This window comes from Excalfactoria chinensis, chromosome 4, assembly GCF_039878825.1.
Source record: "Excalfactoria chinensis isolate bCotChi1 chromosome 4, bCotChi1.hap2, whole genome shotgun sequence".
Classification (NCBI taxonomy): domain Eukaryota; kingdom Metazoa; phylum Chordata; class Aves; order Galliformes; family Phasianidae; genus Excalfactoria; species Excalfactoria chinensis.
Window position 1 is genome coordinate 48,825,038 of NC_092828.1, and position 14,446 is coordinate 48,839,483.

The following is a 14,446-nucleotide window of genomic DNA, read 5'->3' on the forward strand; positions in this document are numbered from 1 at the left end:
AGGGCTTTACTGAAATGCACTGTTAGTGAAATCATTTAGATGATGGAATTAGGAAATGACTGTGATGAACCTGATTGCTGTGAAAAAAAAAACAAACAAAAAACTAACAAACAACAGAGCTGAATGCTGTGATTTCTGAAGCTGTTTTACACAGGTAGATCTGTGGCAGTCTGACATCTCTGACATCTGTGCAGTGGAGTGCTGAGCAAATAAATGCAGTACTGGGATGTGGCAATAGGAGGAAGGACTTCAGGGACAATTACGTATGATAAAGTCAATGTGATATACTGTGTTCTGGGGACCTGTTGTGATTAGCCTTGCTTGAAGCAGGTTGAGCCTAAGTGAAGGCTGTAAGACCTGCAGGAGAGTTCTGGGCCTATGTGTGAACACGAGGTTCACAGGCTCAACGACATGCAGTAAGTACTTCAACAACTACTGTATTATGGATAAACAGAAGGAAGAAAAATCTTCTCCTTCCTCCCCCTTTAAGTAAATGCTAACCTTAAATTCCTGGTAGTGTCTAAGCCCTGTTTCTGATTTGTCACATCTGCTAGTAACTGAGTAAAACTTTTACTAGCAGTGGGGCATGTTGGCAAATATTAAGACTGTTGTGTTAAATGTGGAAAATGATCACCTGTTCTCAAGAAGAATTAATATCCAATAAATCACAGCAAGGTGTGCCATAAATGCAATCCTGGATACAGTACAGCGCTCAGTCTTGTGCCTAACAGCCCACCTATCACCAGGCATTCATCATCTGGCTGAAAACGTACCACGGGAGGAAAGTTTGTTCATGTAGGCAGGCCTGAGTGCACATAAAGGGTATAGAAAACCTATTCTTATGGTTTATGAAAACCTTTTTTTTTTTTTTTCTTTGTCTGCAAAGGCAGTAAGGTTCCTACTTACCTACTTAGCAGCTTGCAGTACTTTTTTTTTTTTTAAGTACCCAAGCTAATGTTTTGGAAAGCATTTATTTTAAACGTGTATTTTTTATAACCGTTGCATAAATATGCCACTTGCAGGATTGTGGCTCAGACCAGGTGTCAGAGGAGTGTGAAATAATTTTTATGCCATCTTTCCAAGGCAATAAATGTCATATGAGCATACACAAGTGCAGATATAGTACTTTTAGATGAACATTCTCAAACTGTATGCTAGAAATCTGTTTGACAGACTTACCCAAAGGATGACGCTTTTTTTCTGATCTTGCCAAAGGAGCAACTGTGTAAAGAGAAAATTCACTCTGCTGTTTGTTTGTTTGTTTTTCCCAAAGAGTTATTATGTAAGGCAGGAGAAGAAGCTATAATTAGGAGAAAAGGTTTTGTTTTTCTTTTTAATTGAGGGGAAAAGGGACATTTCTGACCAAAATGGTAGTGAATTTTCAGTTTTCTACTTACACCAAAAAAGGCAGAATAGAAAATGAAGGACAGCAGCAGCTGAACCCACAATCCCAGCCACAGAGCTTCAGTCATGATCAGTGTAGTGCTGTAGTGCTCATTCCAAGAAATCTGTGAACTGTTTATTATGGGAATCACAAGGACATTGGTTTTGTGTGTGTGTGTGTGTGTGTGCTTCTTTTAAAAATATCTGTATAAAGATGTCATTTTCGAGTAGTACTTTGGACTTCTTTTTTTTATGAGATGAGCAGAATACAAGTTAAACCTTTCTAGAAGTATGAGATGCCAGCCTCATTATTAACAAGAATAACGTGGTTGTTTTTTTTTCTTTGTTCTTTTGAACTGATAAGACTGCTCTCTTGGTGGTCTTTACTGATTCTAAGAGGTTTACAGTAAGGTGGGGTTTTTTATAAAAGCCAATTCTCTTTGTCAGACCTCTCTACAAAACTATGTTACTCTAAAGAGATTGTTTCAGACAGCCTACACCTACCTTGTTTGTTATGAAATTCACTGTCTTCTCACATCTTCATGTACAAAAGGGCTCTTTTTCTCTCAAATTACTTTTTTTGGTCACTTCCATTTGCAACAAATATTCCCCTCTTTCTATTTTGCTTTGAGTCAGAAGTGTAAATTTTTAATTAGAAATCAAAACTTGTTGAGTTGGTAGCTACTTACTATGAAGATTAGACACTGTTTCCAGTTTGAAGCATTGGCTGTGCAAGCAACTGCTTCTTTGCCTTCTTTTCCAGATGAAAGCTATTGAGTAGCGGCTGCTGATGGATGTGTCTGAGAGAAAAATGGAAGCAATATGAAAAATTGAGGAGGAAAGGTGGTGTTGCAACTGTGTGTGGTTTAGAAGCTGTAATGGTTTTCTCCTTAGGGTTCTGGAGTGTGATGATGCACTGAAGTGCTTCCCACGAGATAAAAAAAGAATCCATATTTACAGCAAGTTGATCTTGAAGAGACGTTTAAAACTTAGATTATATTTGGATTTTTTTCTTACTGCCGTGAAGGGTTTCAACTTTTTCCAAAAATGCTCTTGTCTTTTCTTTTAAATGTGGGTAAAATGACCTGAAAACATCAGAGCTTTTCATTTTAATGCTTCATCTTGCAACTGCTTTCCTGAAACAAATAGGATTAGCCAGTTGCCCTTTCTTTTTTTTCTCCCACGATAGCTATGTCTTTCAAAGAGCTCACTGATACATCATCTAATCCCACAGAACTTTAGTGTCTCCTCCTCATCGTCATGCGGTTGTATGACAAAAACAGCATCCACACATTCTGTTTTCCAAAAACTGTGTTGATCATTCAAAGCATATGTGACCTTTTTCTCTGTGGTCTATGGACTGGCTGGTACTGTCTGCATTCGACACAGAAACATAATGGTGGAAAATGTAACTGAAACTATCTAAGTACTCTGAAAAGCATGGCCAGTATTTTCGTCTTCAGTAACTTTGATTTTTGAGACCAAGATATTCACTTTGTATAATAATTGTCAATTTGTGTTTTTCCATGCTTTTCTTTGTGACAGGAATTAGTGTGGAGTGATGTTAAGCAGGACATTGTACTGTTAGATAGCAAAAAATCTAAGTCATATTTTTTACCTGGACAGATAATGCACTGAGCTTGAAATTTTTCAAAGAGCGGAAGTGTATTATTTACTTCATTCATCTACAGCACTCAAAAATCACAGTACTAACATACACTGAGTGGTTTTGTGTTGCTTCTTAGGAAAAAAATCACAGGTTGCCCACTTACATTCAAGAAAAGTATCTTGATTCAACCATTTTGTGAAAGTACTGTATTTTTATTATAACTCTTGCTTTATATCCACTTACTTGCAATTTCTACTTGCATTTTCAGTGCAATGCAAATCTGAAACTGCAAAATCCTTAATACATTCCTGGAAAAGGTTATAAAAAAAAAAAAATAGTTAGAATTTATCTGAGGGGAAAAAAATGTTTATCGTTTTCAGTTATGAACAGTGAATCTGTGACATCATCATCATCTTAATCTGTTCTCATTGAAATTGTAGTCATTCTTACATGAAAAATACAATTCCTGGTCATCTTCGTGGCTCATCTTAATTGTGAGGAGAAAAAAAAATCTAGTCCATTTAGTGAACTATTGATGTGCTTAAGTGCAAGACGTTCTATGTGTAAATATATTTGTGCATGTTTCTCATGGTAACACGTGCTGTTAATCCTGCTGATGTCAGATAGCATTCTTACACTTTATTTCTAGAAAAGAATTTCCCCTTTTTAAAATAAATACATTTCCAACAGGAACTGGAAAACTAAATTGCACATATTTTACTTTATTATGTCTGTTCTGTAAAACAGACATGGAAATGTATTTTGCTGTTACGTATGACACCTTATCTGACAAGAATTTTCCTCCTAGGCAGTGTGTAAATTCCATAACTTGATACCCTGAGGTGTTTTTTTAAGGCCATAAGAAAAACAGGCTCAGAAGTGATGTAGTGATACCATGCCGTTCCAGCTTTTAGAGCCACCGTTCATACTTGTTTATACTGCACATGCACAGAACGGTATTTCTGCAAAGTACGTGCAGCATTTCAATGGAAGAAGCTGGAGCACTAATTATTTATGATAGGATGTCTTCACAGGGCACTTAGGGCTGCTACTGTTTAAATAGGTGAATTAGTATTTGGCTAAAAAGGTGCTTGTTCCCTTTTAATAAAAGTCACCGGCCATCATTAATGTTGATAAATAGCTGAAATTGTTATCTTGATGATTAGAAGGAGAAAGGTTCAGCAATTAGGATAGGAAGACTGGAGTCAGGTTTTCTCTCTCCCACAACTCTGCTTTTGCAGTATTGACAAGTGAGCTCTGTTCCTACATCCACTTGCATCACTGAAATGGGAATAAGATTTTCCTACTTTTGCATGCAAGCGTTCAGACAAGATGCTAGAGAGGACCAAATCGTTATGCATGGGGCATAGAGCAGAGCTATTTGTGTCAGGAATCCCATAGTCCAGTGACGACACAGCATCACCACTGTGCAAAATGCAAAGATAAAAATCAGTCATGGTGACTAAGCTGTTAGCACCCTCCCTTCACAGCTAAATGCAACCCAACCAATTTTAAGGCTGAAACAAAGCCCTGCTTCTGAAAACTAACCACGTTCACAATTCTTCTTTGTTTTCATCAATTCTGGAAAAATATGAACTATGCAACATGCTATGAAGGCCATAAAATTTGAGCTCTTCTGGATCAGGGAAGAGGAATCAGTTCCAACAGCTTCTCATTCCCACCAAGAACATCCTGTTAGCAGTTCCTCTCTCTTTTATACAAGTAAGGCCCCAGCTCGGTTGTTTTCCCTGATCTGAATTGTGGAAATGTGAGAAAAACAGAGAGGAATTCCTTCACATAAGGCTGGCTGTGCTCTACCTTTCAGTGCTGTATAAAAAAGAAACAAATAAATAAAGGTAACCTTTTAGATGACCCTGCTGGTAACCTGAAGAGGCCACTGTGGCATCAGTTCAGCAGGAGAAGAGTCTGTTGCCCATGAAATGCAGCTTCGAGGAAGGAGAGTAAAAGTAGCTGCAGTGGTGATAAATGTACCTGTAGATAGCTGCATGGATTAACACTGCTCTAATTTATTCAACATTAAGAAAAAGGCCTATAATGAGTTATTAATAGAGAAAGACTAAAAATGGGTTCAAATTCAGTGGTTAATGCTCTGCATAATTTACTGGAAGGATCTTTCTGACCAAAATACTTCCAAAAAAAAAAGCTGTTTCTCTCTTTTGCCGTGAATGAAACATATCTGCTTTTTCTCCCCACCCATTGCAGTTTGTTCTTCCTACTGCCTTCCTACTACTTGGGCATGAGCAACATCAGCATTAAGTGTGGTATCTGCTCTGGGTTTTGCTTCATCCATATCTGTCTCCTCCATATAGATATTTTCCTAAGCAAACATCTGGGTTTTTAGTATTGCACTTAATAGATCCCAGAAACGGTCTGTGCTGCCATTAACAAAATGGGGGAATCATAGCACGAGGGGCACCCTGTGTCTTGCTTCCTGCAAGAGTCAAGGACAGGCTTCCAAAGAGTGGGTATGGGTGCCTGTGTCTTCTGAGGGATGCTGACTTCAGCAAAGTCAGGGAGCTCCCAAGCATCCAGTCCCCCTTTCTCCTTCCTTCAAGATTTGTAAGGCTACATCGTACCTGAAGTAACTAATCCACTTTGTAGACTTCATAATGGCAGAAAGTACTTATCCAGAGATATTCCATTCAAGCAGTTTGGAAAACAGTATTTTTATGTTCTAACGCCCAGTATGTTACAGCTGAGCTTCTTGGAAGAGACAGAGTATATGTGTTACCGTGGCCTTGCTAGAGACTTGCTTTGTTCATGATTTCATCTCGTACCTCTCTCCTTGGCCAGTGCTTCAGCACTCACACATGTGAGAATCTGTCCAGAATGTGAACTGCCAAGAGCTTCCAATTTTCAGCACAAACCCCTTAAGTCTAGCAAAGTGTAAGCCAACGGTGGTGATTGTGTTACAGTTTTTCCTTTGTGCTAAGTCAGAGGGCACGTAATCTGTTGCATATCAACCGAAGAGCCTCACTGCAAGAGGTGGTGTTAGTGCCGTTGTGCATGTTTTCAGTATTTTTCTCCATTATCAGCCAAGACTGCCATCATCAGGACTTGGCTTCTGGACTCATTTCCCCCCATTTCACACAATTCTACTATTTCAGTCTGTCTAGTCTCTGTTTATCTTGGAAGTTGCAAACAAGCATGTGGAACTTCTAATTGTGCAAGCTTTTTTGAATATTATTAAATTCATTATGAATAATGTATCTAAAAATATGTGCTTTCCTTGCAGCATAACATTGTTGAAACATAAATCTGGAATGGTATTGTTTTCCCTGGAAGTGCTGTGTAGTCATTAACAATATCTTGACCAGATCTTTGGCAAAACCAGGCTTCCGAGTAGTGACTGCAGCCACTTGAGCGGTGCCAGCAGCAGATCTTGTGCTGGGATAAGGAGCAGCATGAGGCCAAGTCAAAGCTCGATAAGAGCTTCTGTGGGAATTGCCACGTACCACCGTGCTTTCTAAGCCAACTCGGAAAGATTCTTTGTATGGTGATGTTAGGAACAACGGAGGGGATATCACTCCTGCAGACATCTTGAAGGAGCTGTGGGTTCTACACTGGGTATAATAAATCATCTTTTTCCTTGTTGTTTCCCTGAAGATAGGGGCACTACCTTCAGCTTGGCGGCTGGCTGAAAATAAGGTATTTATTTTGAACGAGCATGTTCAAAATCTGCAGATTTTGTAGCCGTCTGGGTCTGGCTCTCTCTAGCAGTTTGGCAATTAGCAGTGGGTTATATGAACGTCTGTTTTGTGTCTCTTATCTGGCTGCAGTGGCATGCCGGGCAGCACATGTGGCTCAGCAGCCGGCCAGTTAGGGTGGCTAGGAGCAGATACCTTCAGGTGCAGTGCTGCCCATGAGCTGCACCTTATGTGCATACTCCAGTAGGGGTGAACCAAACCGGAGAGGTGGTGTATGGATGGAAGGAGAGGTGGCAGCTGTGTCGGTGTCAGAGCACAGTTGGTGGTGGTTGGGCAAAGGAGGTGGCTGGGTAGGCCCCAGCAGGGCTGTGCCCACACCTGTGTGGGTCCAGGAGTGCACTGTGCAGGTCTCCCAGTCCCATCTGTGGAAACGCTGCTAGGGTGGGAGTTGAGCGCATCGACCTTCCGTACAGGCGGGCTTCATTTTCTCTCTGCCAGTGTCTCTCACTTCACCGATAATTCGTGCAGAAAAAGCGCTGCGGATAACTTGATGCTGTGGCAGATCGCCGCTGTATGACGCACGGTGAGCAGCGCGGGATGCCGCGGCCGCCTGCGGACGGATGGACACGCGTGGGGCAGCCGCGGGCGGCCTCCCCACCTCCGGCCGGTGCCCGTGCCGAGCCGGCGGCCCCGAAAGGGTTACGTGGTGCCAGGCCCGGCCCCCACCGCTCGCCGGGGAGTAAACACGGCCGCCTCAGCCTATCGCGGCGGCCGGCGGCGCGGGGCCGGGGGCGAGCGGGGCTCCGTCGGGCGCGCTCCACACGGCGGGGCCGGGCGGCGGCGCGGAGCGGCGCGGAGGTGGGCGCGGGGCTGCGCGGGGCGGGAGCGGCTGCTCGGGCTCCTCCTCGCGCCGCAGCTGCCGGCAGCCCTGCGGGAGCCGCCGGGGCCGTTCCGCGGTGTGCGGTGCTGCCGAGCCGAGAGGCATCTTTACTCGCTCGCGTCGCTGCTGGAGGAGCCCGAGCGCTGCGTGCCGCGTCCGGGCTGCGGGAGGATCGCCTTTGGGAGCCGGGGATGTAAGAAACGAGAAGTTTTAGTGTTGATGTTTTGTGGGTGGTGGTTTGTTGTTTGTTTGTTTTTTTTTATTCTTGCCTAATTCGCATCTGAGGTGTTGCGTCTTGTTGCAGCTCCCTCGCCTAACTCCGTTACGCTTATCTAATAAGAAAAGTATAAAGCGCTGCAAATATTGTGCTACCTGGGTGGGAGGGGAAGGGGGGGGGGGGGGGGGGGGTTGGAGGTCGCTAGTTCAAAAGTCTAGAAAGAAAACCGCAACTTCGCAAGCCGTGCAAAGAACGCGGATAAATCCCCCGGAGCGAATCGGCCCAGATGCGCTTCTAGGGCGACGCTGCCCGGAGCCGCCTCCTTCCGCAGCCGCGTGCGGCCGTGTTCGCGGGCAGCCGGGGCGCGCGGGGCTCGCCGTGACCGCGGCCGGCGGGTGCCTGGAAGGTGGTGCGGCAGCTTGAGGGTTTGAGCCTTTCTCGCTCCGGCTGAAATATTTGGGGTAATTGAAAGCAGATTCACGTCTGGAGTTGCACGAGCCAAGGTTTTTCGTTTTTAAAATAAACCTTTTGTTCCCCAGCTTTAAATGTCTGAGGGAGCCGTCCGGAGACCCCGGGTTGTTAATTGCTAGAGTAGACTTGAAGGAAGGAGTGGGGGAAAGACCTGAGCAAGGTATGTCGGCAGTTAAGTTTATTTACCGTTCCGCTGTCCGCGTTGCGGTGCATGGATCCCGCTGCAGCTGTGTGCATGCACGTGTGGCCGTGTTGGAGCTGCCCGTCTCTGCAGTGCGTGTGCTTCCTTGGTGTGGTGTCGGCTCGTGGCTTACGTTCACCTGACTCATCTCACCTGCCGTTGCTTTAACAGCCGATTGAGCAACAAAAACAAATGCTAAGTTTCGAAGATTTGAAGGAATAACGATGTACGTTAGTAAACAGTCTGGCGCTTTGTGCTGGCAGCTCCTCTTTGTTAACTTTGCTGCTGTTTTCTGGCCGTTACCGGGAGAAGCTTGGGAAGCCCGAGGTGAGCGCTGGGCACGGCCGGAGCTGCTCGAGCCTTGCCCGACCCTGGGGGTGGAGAGCGGTGGAGGCAGAAGTGAACGGCCTTCCCCCCACCCCGGGCTCCCTAGGCTGCGGGGTGTATTCGCTACGACGTGTGAAAAAGTTACCGGAGATGGCATGAGTCCCCTATCCATTAGTGCTTTAATTGCCGAATAAATGCGAGGAGCTGACTTCCTGGTGTTAAATACAGGCTGTCATTAAGATAAGAACGTGTACATTTGCATAATTGCACCAAATAGGCCACGTTTATTTCCTTGAACCTCTTGGTGTGCCCATAACCTCATTAGGTAACTTTTCTGTTTTCTTTCAAAAGATTACATTTCTGTTGTACCCTCAGTATATTGGGAGGGAAGTATGCAGGTAGACCATGAGGAAGGGTGTTCAAATCAGGGTAGAAAAGCAGTCTTCTCTTTTCTGTCCATTGTTTTGGGGCTCAGAGCTGTGGGCCACATCCCAGCTGCTTGGGAGGTGTTGCACAGTCTTTGGGCAATCACTCTGCCCCTACCCGGAGAAGGGCCTGAGAGATATCATGCTGCAGTGTTTTCAAGGAGGGACAAGAAAAGGCTCTGTTATGATTTAGCAAGCACCAACAGCATAACCTTCGCAAAAGCATCCTACCTTAAGGCTTCTTTGGCTGTGGTCGCTGGTGATTTCCAGCCTATGGAGTAGGGCCGAGGACATGTGATGGAACACGTTCCATGCAGTTCAGGATATATTTTTTTTTCTCCTTTGAAGGAAATCATCTCAAGTGGCAGCTGTCTAAAATTGAATTGGATAATTAGCTTTATAAAAAGGTTGACATGTCATACGTCAGGTGTGTGTTTGCTTTAAAGGTCTGTAGTAAGAATGTGCTCAGTATCCATCAGTGGTTGATTTAAGCTGCCACGAGTTAAAGAATTTGTCTTGAGCTGCGTTCTTGCATTTCTGATGTGCATGTACAAAGATTTAACATGACTTACCGCATTACTGAAATGATCTGATATGCAGTTATAAGATCAGGCTTTACAGCTTTGTTTTCTACATCCCAGTTCACTTTTTGAACTAAAGAAGGCAAAATTAAAGGTTGTGATGGGTATAGTTTTACAACATATGCACTTCAGTAGAGATACCAGGAAATAACATTGTGCTTTACTGTTTTGCAAGGGAGAGAAAAAGTTTGTTTTCTCACAGGCTTCGCTGTGTATGAGTTCTGCAGACTTTCACAAGAGGCAGTTATGTGTATTTAAGAACAGCAAGGTTCTGTGTGTTCAGTGAGTGTTACGGACTCAGTGCCACAAGTTGCTGACCTCGGGAGTGACTGGAAGACGTATGCATCCATTAGATATAAACACTTGAAGGTTTTTGTATTGTAGAAGAAATCATGATGAAATAGTGCAGCAATGTTCATATAATGCTGCTTTAGCTTTCCAGGTGAAATAATGCAAATCTTTTAAATATTAGGAACAAAGGCAAGAGGGAAAAATGATATTTCTATTCCTTCAGAAAGCTGCATGTGTGTTCAACTCTGTAGAGTCTAGGTAGACATTTGGCATCAATGGAAAACAACCATTCACCTTCTTTGCCTAATATCAAAAGAACTGGGAGCGCAGTCTTACAGGAAGACCTCAGTGTGAATGACAGTGAGCTGTGCAGTCTTCTTTTGGGGCTGGCTGTGAGACTGTTGTGGAAATGGGAGTAACTACATCATGTAAGTTGCTGTAGAAAAAAAAAATGTAGCGTTACAAAACAAGTCCTTTAAATCTAATAAACTGGTGGAGTTACCTTATCTGGACACAGTATCTCATCCTAGTGGGGTGTGTATAGGAAACAGAATGCAAGGCTACAATTTTGAACTGTAGTTCAGGTTTATTTATGGCTTATGCAACAGTGGAGATTTTGCCCAGCAACACTATAAGAGTTGCTGCAAACTTTGGTTATTTGATGTGGTAATCAGTGATAATAGAAGCACTAATTTCTGTATTGGGTATCAGAAGGTAAAGTTGCAGTATGTTTTGTGGTATGTTCAAAACTCCTGAATTGAGTCTGAGTGGAGAAAAAGCTTTAAGCAAATAACTGAATTCCTTGAAATTTAGTCAGATTATTTCTACCACCAGAAGTAATATGGCCTTAAAAAGAAAAACAGCAAGGGAAGATGTTGTTGCTGTTTGTCGAGATCCATGTTGTGGCAGAACTCTGTTTAAGTACACTTAACAAGTTTTCCGCATGCTTTATTTCCTGTGGTGCAAGATAGCGGTGTTTGCAGTAGCAGTAAGCTCACAGCTCTAGCTCTAGTATCATGTCGATAGGAGCTGCGTGTTTTTATCTCTGATACAATGCGCTTTCTGCCTCTTTCAGACTCTTGCAGAGAATTCAGACCTATGCAGCAGAATTTCGAAGGTGCTTAGAAGAAAAACAGGTTTAGAAGGAAAGGGGAAAAAAAGACTAATCCAAAATCAGAGCTGTTGCATGCGACCACAAAAGGCAGATCCAACTGTTTTGCTTGGCTTTTCGTTCCTTTTATCATGTTTCAGTGGTTACGAATCCAGGGGCTACGGATGTGAGTTGTTTTTGTTTTTCTTTTCTTGCTACGAAGAAGAATTGGTGTCCTGGAGAATGCTTTGGTGTGCCAGAACATACGTGAGTGCAAACTGAAGAAAGAAATAGCAGGTTATGGATCAGCGGTGTTTGGTCGTTCTTCCTGGCTGTCCACATCAGGAGAAAGCAGCACCTTCAGCTTCCCAGCTGTCACGACTGCCAGACTAATTTTTAGGCTACTTTAATTTGCATGTCTGGTATGGTTGCCGGCCACACACAGAGGAGAAGAAAAAAAAAAATAGAAATAGTTTTATTAGAGCAGGCCTTTGTTTAATCGCATAGACCTACTCATAAAACGTGCTGTAATTGCACTGGTGTATGAAGTGCGGTCGGTTCCAAATGTGCAGAAATTTCTGAGTTGTTAATTTTTGCAGGAGGGTTTTTCACTCAGTCAGAAACCGCGCTAAAGAAAAGACTGTTGTCCGGGGAGTTATTAAAAGTAGTCTGGAAAGCCTTTTATGCTCTTTCTTTTAAATCAAATGGGATTGCCTTATGTAACAAAGTTAAGTTCGTTAACCTTTTATAATTATTTAACCATTATTTCATTTTCCCCCCTGCTCAAATGTTATACATCAATGCAATAGACACCTGGCTGCGCTCTTAAAAGTTTATTTGTCTTTCAATTCCTGTGATAGTAGGGGGCAGTATATCTCCTTAATTATCTTTGTTCAGGGAAATGTTGAAAGGCCAGGATAGTTAAACAAGGCCGTTTGGATTTGCAATAAGGTCAAAGTCGGATGCAAGGAAAGTGGTTAAATGCATTATCATCTTATTGAGCACATCATCAGTAAAGTGACCTTGATGGAGGTGGAAAAAGCCATTTGGCGATTTTATGACAGCCACCTCTCTGCTGCTGTTATCCCTGCCAGAGAGTACTTCAAATAGCGTTATCACCATCTCCTCTTGTTGCTTTGAAATCTGATTTTTTTTTTTTTCTTAATTATAGAGAATAAGTTAGAGGCAGAAAATGGAAATGGGCTTTTCTAACAGTGGTGAATTTTTATACTGTGGAACTTATCCTTCAGCTTGGATGACACAGAAATATCTCTAAATATTGAACTGACCTTAATGTTGATAATTACACGTCTGCCTTTAGGAATCTCTTCATGATGATCATGCTTTTCTCTTCATGCCAGGTTTTATTCTACTGCTTTTTAAACTTGTTCTCAGTTAATAGGAGGATGAGCAAACCAACTTTCAGCTTTAGCAGCAGCAGGGACGCTATTTGTTTTAATGTTTGCGTATTTATGTTTTTACAACGATACTGAAACCACGGGAGGCCTGTGGCTAAGCTGGAAACAAATAGTTTAGGAAATGTGTAACTAGCACTTAAATTCCACTGTCACTTGTGCTTTGTGTTGGCAGTCAATTCTGATGCCTTAAAAGCTTACAAAAGTAAAATTTTAGCTGTTGGATGTTGATGTACGAACTTAATCAGAGTCCTCTCGGCTGTCCATCTTCATCTTCCTCCTTTCTAACTGTCTTCTCACTCAAAAGTGCGGTCTTTATTTGTGTTTTTACACCAAATAAAAAATACAGTTTTCAGTCTCTGGTTATGAAGAAGCCTCGGAGCGAGGTGGGAATCCTTGCAGTGCTCTCAGTACAGACACTGCCATAATAATGAAGGGAACTTTAAACAAAAAATAAAATAAATTAGTACAAAATAGTGGGGTAGACTGTATCGGGAAAGCTGGATCTAAACTCAAGATGTAGGTTAATTGCCTGAAGCTCATAGCAGAGCATTAAAAATGGCTGGAGGCTAGAGGGAGTGAGTTATAAGAAAAGATTAAAAGAAAGGAAAAAGTGTGTGTGTATGTGTATATATAGCTTAGGTGCGTGACATCTGTGCTCCAATGGAAGGACCATCTGCAAGAATGTTCAACACAGCATGGACTGAGGTGGTCAGTTCCTCCACACTTAGGAGTTCCCTGAGAAGAGCATGGGGTTCTTCTCTGTTATTACCTCTTGTTGGTGCTGGTAAAAACTCCTTGCAGCTTCATCTTACCCCAACTTTTTTTAAGCCAACAAAAAATCACGTTATGTCTGAGCATGCAGTACTTCTTTAAGACCTTTAGCTCCATATCTGACCACAAGGTTTTTAAAGTTGCCGCAAGCAATGAGTTGGTGCAGTCTTCAGGCCACATACTCAGTGTGACGTTTCTATCCCTTTGATTCCCTCAGTTTTTGTGCAAATGTGTGCTGATGTAACCGGGAAGTGGACTGAGCTGGAAGTACCCAGTGCTCTCACTCTTTCTTAATTGGTGTGGAGTATTTTTCTTAGCACTGTGTTCCAGTGCTGGTTGCTCATTCTCAGAAGAGCGATTTCAAAAGCAGAACATCCAGATGGAGAGAGAATCTCAGTTTTCACACACGCCTTATTCCTCACAGACGTGCCCTTTTCATCTAGCTGCCTAAATGATGGAAGTGCCCCTTCCCACTTGCGGTATAAAAAGTTTTATTTTCTTTCTAATTATTCTTGCTTTCCCCTTAGCACTCTCCTGGTACTTATCACTCATGATCTGCCTATGTGTGTGTTTCTCTCTATCCATCTGGAAGACAAATCTTTTGAAGGCACACAGAGTTTGAAAGTGTAGTTCTGCCTTCTCTCTCTGCCACACTTCCCTTTTCATCAGATAATTCCAAGAAGGATGCAGTGAGTACACCTGTCCGTTGTCTTGTAATGATACTGAGCCTTAAGATCTCTCCTACCAACAAAGAGGCCAGCAGTGAGCTGATGGAACCTGTGCTGAAGAGATTCGTGCTGTTCTTTGGCAAGTGCACCAACAATCACTGCTAAATATTGAGTCTTCTTCAGAGCCTTGAAGTACCTCAGAGAGCTTTTCTTCTTCCTTCTCCATATCTTCTTCTGCATTTGTGCACCTGTTGACCGCATTGGTTTATGGAGCCTGGCACATATTTTGCTTCCAGAATAATTTCTTTTTAACAGCTTTCCTTTCTCCAAATCACACAGTACGATTCATGATGTGAAATAAGCATCTTCAGAGCATCTAAAGGAGTCTTTTTTCTGCAAACTCTGCTCCTTCTTACTTTGCGTGAAACCCCAGTATCTACCACTCTTTTTCCCCCTGAAGTCAAGG

At 42.8% G+C, this 14,446-nt stretch overlaps 1 protein-coding gene across 20 annotated transcripts in view; it reads left to right on the top strand.

Moving 5' to 3' along the window:
* Positions 1-14,446, top strand: part of TENM3 (teneurin transmembrane protein 3) — a 396,952-nt gene that overhangs the window by 159,172 nt on the left and 223,334 nt on the right. For 2 of the 20 annotated variants that reach the window (XM_072333927.1, XM_072333929.1), the window contains exons 1-2: positions 7,446-7,518; positions 8,297-8,388. The exons of 15 other annotated variants lie outside the window; for them this stretch is intronic. The gene's annotated coding sequence lies outside the window, so the exon portion shown is untranslated. 3 more of the 20 variants (XM_072333924.1, XM_072333928.1, XM_072333921.1) reach the window with 2 other exon arrangements.